Source organism: Mustela nivalis, assembly GCF_964662115.1.
Source record: "Mustela nivalis genome assembly, chromosome: 19".
Classification (NCBI taxonomy): Eukaryota; Metazoa; Chordata; class Mammalia; order Carnivora; family Mustelidae; genus Mustela; species Mustela nivalis.
In genome coordinates, this window is record NC_139038.1 from 28,303,259 (window position 1) to 28,310,514 (window position 7,256).

Sequence of the window (7,256 nt, forward strand, 5' to 3'; positions counted from 1 at the left end):
TTCTTGGATCCAAGCTTGCTGTGTGACAGGCCCAGAGCTGACGCTGGGTCCACAGGGACAAACAGGACAGGTCCCTGACCTCAAGATGTCGGGTCAGGGCACCATGAACGACCAAAGCTGGGCCAGGGTGTCCACCTGGGTTCTCCCTGCTAGTCCCTCTGACATGTGGTCTCCATGAAGACTGCATTGTCTTTGCAGCCTCTCTTATGGGGTAGGGCACTTGAGAGGCTGGGCTCCCCCTACTGCTTCTCACCAGCAGGGAGACCCTGGACACTGCTGAAGGTGCCTGGGCCTCAACTTCCTCATCTGTAAAGTGGGAATTTTAATACCTGCCTTACAGGACTCTCGTGGGGCTTAAATGAATCAACTACCCTGGGAGGGAGGGGTACTTGGCATTTTTTCCCACATTGCTTCCTATAAAGATTTTCTTTTTATTTGTTTTGTGTTTAAAAGTTGCCGTTTTAAGTCCCATTAACAGAAAATACGTAACAAAACCATCCTAACAAGGGAAAAAAATATTCAGAAATGTTGCAAAAATTGGCCTCATGGACATAGTCTCAGAATTTTCACTAGTACAGCCTCCTGTGGAAATTAATTATATGACATTTATGTAAGTGTCTCCGAGTCACTCTTCATAGCGAGCACCTGTGGTCAAGACGCCCCTCCCAAGCCAACCAGGGCCCTGCCTTTACTTTGTACTCTAAAAAAAAGCACCTTAGGGGTGCCTGAGTGGCTCAGTGGGTTAAAGCCTCTGCCCTTGGCTCAGGTCATGATCCCAGAGTCCTGGGATCGAGTCCCGCATGGGCTCTCTGCTCAGCAGGGAGCCTGCTTCCTCCTCTCTCTCTACTTGTGATCTCTGTCAAATAAATAAATAAAATCTTAAAAAAAAATAAATAAAGCACCCTAAAAGATGTCCCCCAATCCCTTGGAGGGCTGCTGTTGCCCATTCTGGCTCTGTGTCCTGCGACCCATGCCGGCCGGTGGCTGGCCTGACATCCAGTTAAGCCAGACTCGGGGAAACACCCCACTCTTCGGCCAGAAGCCCCAAGGACCCACTCTGGCCTTCTCCCAGGAAAGGGTCCTACCTGCACCCAGGTTCCTGGCCGGGAGAAGATGCCACGGCCCCAGGCCAGAAGTGTGGCTGTCCTGGGCAGAAGGAGCTTCCGGGAAAGGCCTGAACTCCTGGTACCCTGCCCCGTCCGGCGCATGGGAGAGCGAAATCAAGTTTTGTTAGGAATAGCAGAAAGAAGGAAAAGTACTAGAAGAGAACCTGGGTGGGGGTGAGCACTGGGACTACAGCGGCATCCCGTCTGTGAAGATGTGGGGGCTCTCAGGAGGCTGACAACCCCAGGCCCCAGGTAGACAGACAAACTGCTCTTTGGTGAGACCAAGGGCTCTTTGCTTCTCGGTCTGCTGGGGACCCAACCCTCGCCTGCTAGAGACAAAGTGACACAGACCGGTTACAAAGGCCAGTTAAGAAAGGCTTTGCAATGGAAAGAGATGCCAGAGATCAATTAGGCTGTGACCTTGGACAAGTTCTCGGCTGTCCTCACTGGTAACAATGGGGATGTTTAAGAGAGTGAAATCACACGATTTGCATGGAGCACATCCTAAGCACTCCGTAAATCGTAGCGATGGTCCATCCCTGTTAAATGGGAGTGGGGAACCAGTCGTGCCTCTGGACACTAGCGGGGAGCTGTACCACGGACTGGGTGGGTAGGTCAGCCTGGTCTAGCGTGACCTGAAATGCAAAGTCAATGTCTTGGAATTCCAGCAGGGGGGGCCAAGCTGTGTCAGGAACCTGGAAGAATGTTCCACACAGGTAGACCACGGAGGACTCGGATGGCATCTCCTTCCGCACAGACCTCCTCTCTGGAACCCACATGACCCTGGGCCTAGGGCCACCGCTCAGACCAGTACCAACTTAAAAATCAATACTCTTGACTTTGAAGTGTTTTGACCAGAAGTTGCCACTGGCAGCCCACAGGCCAAGTGGAGCCCGCAGACGTGTTTCTTTTGGCCCGCAGACCATTTAAAATAATAATAGTAAATTTGATTTGGTTGCCAACATTTTTCAATCAGGAAATTTCGTATTTTAAAAAATCCAGATTTCTGGTTTCTCTTAAAAAAAAAAAAATCAGTTGATCAAGAGATTTGGCAGTGGTGGGCCCGCATTGCCATGGGGCCACAGTTGGTTAGAAAGGAGCAGCCCGTGGTAGAACATCAGTCAGGGAAGGCTAGCTGCTGTAACAAACAGTCCCACACTTCCAGTAGCTCACCACGGTACAATTTTATTTCTTGTTTGGATCACAGCCCGGGAAGACGGGAGCAGGGAGATCCACAGGTTAATTAGAAACCCAGGTGCCTTTTATTTTGGGGCTCGGCATTTTTTTCAAAAATGTTTTAAAATATATTTTTTAAAGATTCTATTTATTCGAGAGAGAGAGAAAGAGAGAGAAAGAGAAAGTGCAGGGTAGGGGTGGGGCGGTGGTAGAGGGACAGAGCAAGATAGAGAAAGAGTTCCAAGCTCCATGCTCAGTATGGAGCCCAATGGGGGGCCCGATCCCACAGCCCCAAGATCATGATAGGTGCTCTGATATCTTCTAGGGCTTCATTCTTTCTCCATGAACTGGGCAGGGGCTATAGGGAAAGCAAATCAGGTTTTAAAAGCATCAGTTAGGAAGTGTCCCACATTGGTGAGCACCAGTCATGAGGTCCAACAAATACCCCAAGAGGGTGTGAAATATGGTGCCTGGCTCAGAGACCAGGAAGACGAGGAGGCTTATGGACCACCAGTGTCTCTGTTTACAGGTGGCTGTCCCACATCCTTCTGCAACTCTGTCATGGAAATTCTCTTCTCATTGTTCTTCCTCACCCCTCTCCAGCTCAGAGGAAACCACCAGTCATTGGTTGAAGAATAATCTTCTGATACAATCCCAACCAATGAGAGATGATGAATTTGGATGTGATGCCTGGAACCGCAGCAGTCATTTTGGGCCAGACTTGAGGGCGAAGCTGACATGCTGATGGCAGAGAAGAGAGGCGGAAGAAACCCGTGTCTCTAGTGGCCTGATGGAGTTGCTCAAACATTCAGTTGAGAGACCCACCATACCTCTAGACATCCTGGTAAATACCTTATAAATGTCTTTCTTTTTTAAAGGCAGTTTGAGATGGGGCAGCTCTTGTTCCTTGTAGAAAAAAGTATCCCAAGTGCTAAGGGCATACTTCCTGCCTGGCTGGATTTGCTTAGGTCGTCTGCCTGGTCATATAGGTATTTGAGTTTTGACCCCTTGACTTAAAATTCTTTCTTCTTGCAATGCAGAGCTGAGGTCAATGTGGCGAGCCCCAACCTTCATGGCCTGGAATAGAAATTTCCCCATGTCTACCCCTGGAGAATACAATGTGCAACTTTCACTGCTGCCTGGGACCACATGGTCCTATTCGGGGCCCGGATCTCCACCTGCATCTTGGGGATGCCGCAATCCCTGTGTGACACTGACGGCAAGATGTCCTTGGAGTTTAGGACCTCATGCTGGTCAGAGGCTGGTGGCCATTCCTAATAGCAGTGGCCTGTCCCCAACTCTCTTAAGAGAGTCCCTGAGAGGGGCGCCTGGGTGGCTCAGTGGGTTACGCCGCTGCCTTCGGCTCGGGTCATGATCTCGGGGTCCTGGGATCGAGCCCCGCGTCGGGCTCCCTGCTCGGCACGGAGTCTGCTTCTCCCTCTCTCTCTCTGCCTGCCTCTCTGCCTGCTTGTGGTCTCTCTCTGTCAAATAAATAAATAGAATCTTTAAAAAAAAAAAAAAAAAAAAAAAAAAAAAAAAAAGAGAGTCCCTGAGATGACTGGCTTCTTTTGGACGGAAGGATAGGTAGAATGACCCATCATCCTGGTTTACCCAGGACCGAGGGGTTTTCTGGGTCATTGGATTTTCAGTGATAAAACTGGGACAGTCCCAGGAAAACCAGATGGCTGGCTACCTTACCTATCCTGGACAGGGGATGTGGGAAGAGTGGAGAGTTGCTGGTTCAGGTCAGTGGGAGTGGCTGTCACTGGGGAAGGAAAGAGAGTAGAATTTTTTGAACATCCGCACCTGATCCCCAAAGACTCTGGGTTAGCCTTGTGGGCAAGGGCTTCATATGTCTGTCAGGGTAATGGGTGATGGGACTAGTTGAAAGGAACCTAGACATCATGGAGATGCATTAGGAAGGAACAGGTAGTAGGAGAAAGAATAGGTTATGTAGGTGACAAGTGGCGAGTTGGTCAGAAGAGAGTCATCCCAGCTTGCAGGGGAAGGGTAGGCGGGGAGGGGTGGTGGGGTGGGCAGGGAAGAAGGTGGACAGAGTCCGGAGAGGCCAAGGCCAAAGGTGGCTTCCTACCGGATGGGCTGGCCACAGAGACAGTGGGAGAATTCTGAGAGCCATTGAGTTGGATTATTGGAGCCTCTCCCCCACTGAAGCCCGCTCTGGTAGCTTCTAGAAGGCCACGGGGGACACTGAAAAGGCTGTTCAGCTCTCTTCTGATACCAGACTGCTGTGGCCTTGGAATGCCACATTGTTGCAATGTCCACATAAATCCGAGCCTGGGAGGGCTGGTTCTGGGAAAAGCCCAGGGGTGGGCCATTTCAACCTCTGCACACAGGCCTCCAGTCTGGATTCCAAGGCCAGTCCATCCTCCGGAACCTTCTCTTTCTCGCAGTGATGCCATCTGTACAACGGACATAGCATTTTCCTCGCTGTGCAACATGCCAGGCGGCGTGATGTAGGTTAGACCCCACGAGAACCACACTTTTATTTTGTTTTGTTTGTTTTTGCCATTAATTGTGAGGCATTTCGAGCCAATGAGCCAACAGCAAACAACAGAGAATAAATTAACAAACACCTCTGTGCTACCACCCAGCGTAAGTAATACAGGAATCAAATCCAATCAAATGCAAATTCAGTGAATACTGCTCTGTGGCCAGTCTCTGCGATCCCCAGAGACAACGCTGTCCTGAGTGTAGACACTGTCACACTCAGGTCTTTAAAATGTCTTTACCACCTATGAGGCCAGAAACAAACAAGGCTTTGTTTGCACAATGTTTACACTGTATAAATGGCATCATCTTTCTCTGCCTGCCTTTTTTTTTTTTTTCTTTTTGCTCCACATTTTGCGAGCTTTCTCCATGTCATTGGATGGAGTTACCGTGTATTTCTTTGAGCGGCTGAACTTCTCTCTCTTCTGTGAGCATTCCACAGTTTGCTTTTCGGTTTTCCTGGACGGACATTCAGCTCTTCCCAGCAATGCTGCTGTGAACAGCCTTGTGTACACGAATTTCCGCAAGCCTTGCAGAGGCCAGAGGAAGGCTCCTGGGTCTTATTTGCCTGGGTTTTTCAGAAATGTGGTGGCTTTTAGCCTGGCGTGGACTCTCCAGTTTCCTTCATGCCCCTCGAGTCCTTGGTGCCTTATTCCCGAAAGGTTTCACACATCCCCACAGCCCATCTGGCTCGTCTGGCCATTTGAGCTTTTAGCCTCTCATCTCTTGGGAGATGCATAGGCATGTAAGCCAGTAGTTGCGATATCATGTGGTAGGTGCTAGAAAAAACAATAAACTCAAGGTGCCGGTGGTGTGTCAAGGAAAGAGCAGCTCCAACCAATGCACTGAGGGATGATTCAAAATAGTCGTTAAGTTAGTAATAGTGGGGCAATGTTTTGTGGTATGCGTAGGAGTTTTCCAGGAAGCTGGAGATGGAGAAAGGTCATTCATTATAGGGACAGGGAACACATAGGTGCAGGCCCTCAGAATGAAGCTGATTTGAAGACATGCTAAAGACTGGTGTAAAACAAGAGCAAGAGGGAGCACTGGAGGAGGGACACTTGAGGCCTGAAATGCCATGCTGAGGAGTTGGGATTTATGCTGGTGGTGGTGGGCATCTTGTGAAGGATCTAAAGGATGGATTCATGAGAGTGACATATTCACTGTTGTGTTGGAGAGAGGTCAAATGAGAGGGGAAGGAGGATGGAAGAGAGGCAAGATGGAAAGCAAATGATACCAGTTAGGAGTCTACTGCAACTGTCCAAGCACCAGTCATCAAAGAAGAGATGGAGCAGGGGAAGTCGAAACCGATACACAGTAGGTGACTAGAGAGAGGTTTAGGCACGGACCAAGTGAATGAGCAGGTGAGGGAGGAGAGTGCGTCAAGGGTTGAGGTAAGCAGGATCATCGTCTCCCAAATTTGGGAGAACCTATGAATGTGTCATGGCAAAAGGGACTTGGTGGATGTAATTTAAGTTATAGACTTTTTAAAAAGAGGATGAGTTGATTATCCAGGTGGGCCCAATCCAAAATCTGGAGCCCTCCCAAGCAGAGAATTTTCTTTGGCTTGCAGGAAGCAGAGAAACTTTTTTTTTTTTTTTTTTTGGCTTGCATGAGAAAGATGCAGAAGACAAGGCAAGATCTGAAATGTACAGGGGACTTGGCGCAGATGTCAGGACACTGCGTGCAAGGACTGGAAACTGGAAAGAGGCCTCGAGGCACTGAGGACACAGAGCCCATTCCTACCGGTGCAGGGACCCTGATCTGGCCAGCCACCCAAGAAAGCATGGAACCAGATTCCTCCAGAGTGTCTGATCATAGCCTGGCTGGTCACCACCTTGACTTTAGACTTGTGTGAGACCCAGAACCCACCTGGGTTTCAGACCTACAGACACAGACAGAGAAAAAGATGCTGCGGTTTTAAGTGGCTAAGGTTGTGGTGACTTAGTCCAGTGGCGGGAGAACACGAGTGCAAGCCTGGGTCTGTCACCAGCATGGCTTCCTTGTCCTCACATGGTGGAGAGAGAGAGCGAGCGCTAGTGTCTCATACTCTTTTTTTAAGATATGAGCTCCGTCTTGAGGGCCTCACCTTCATAACTCAGCCCCTCCTGATTACCCCCAAAGTCCTAATCCCCTAATTTTATCACGCTGGGGATGAAGACTTTGACATATGAATTTGGGGTGTGTATGTGTGTGACAGGAATGTTTAGCTCATAGCAACTGGAAGGACTCACTTTCAAGGTCACACGGCTGCTCACAGAATTCGGTTCCTTGTGGCGCCTCGGACCCAGGCTTCCATTTCTTGCTGGTTGTTGGCCAGAGGATGCCTTCCATTCCTGGCCGCGTGGGCCTCCCCCATGTGGCCGCTTAGCCCATCCACCCAGCAGGAGGGGTCTGCTATCCAGAAGTGGCATCACGTCCCCTTTGCCAGATTCCGTTGGCTGGAAGCAGGTCACAGTCTTCCCA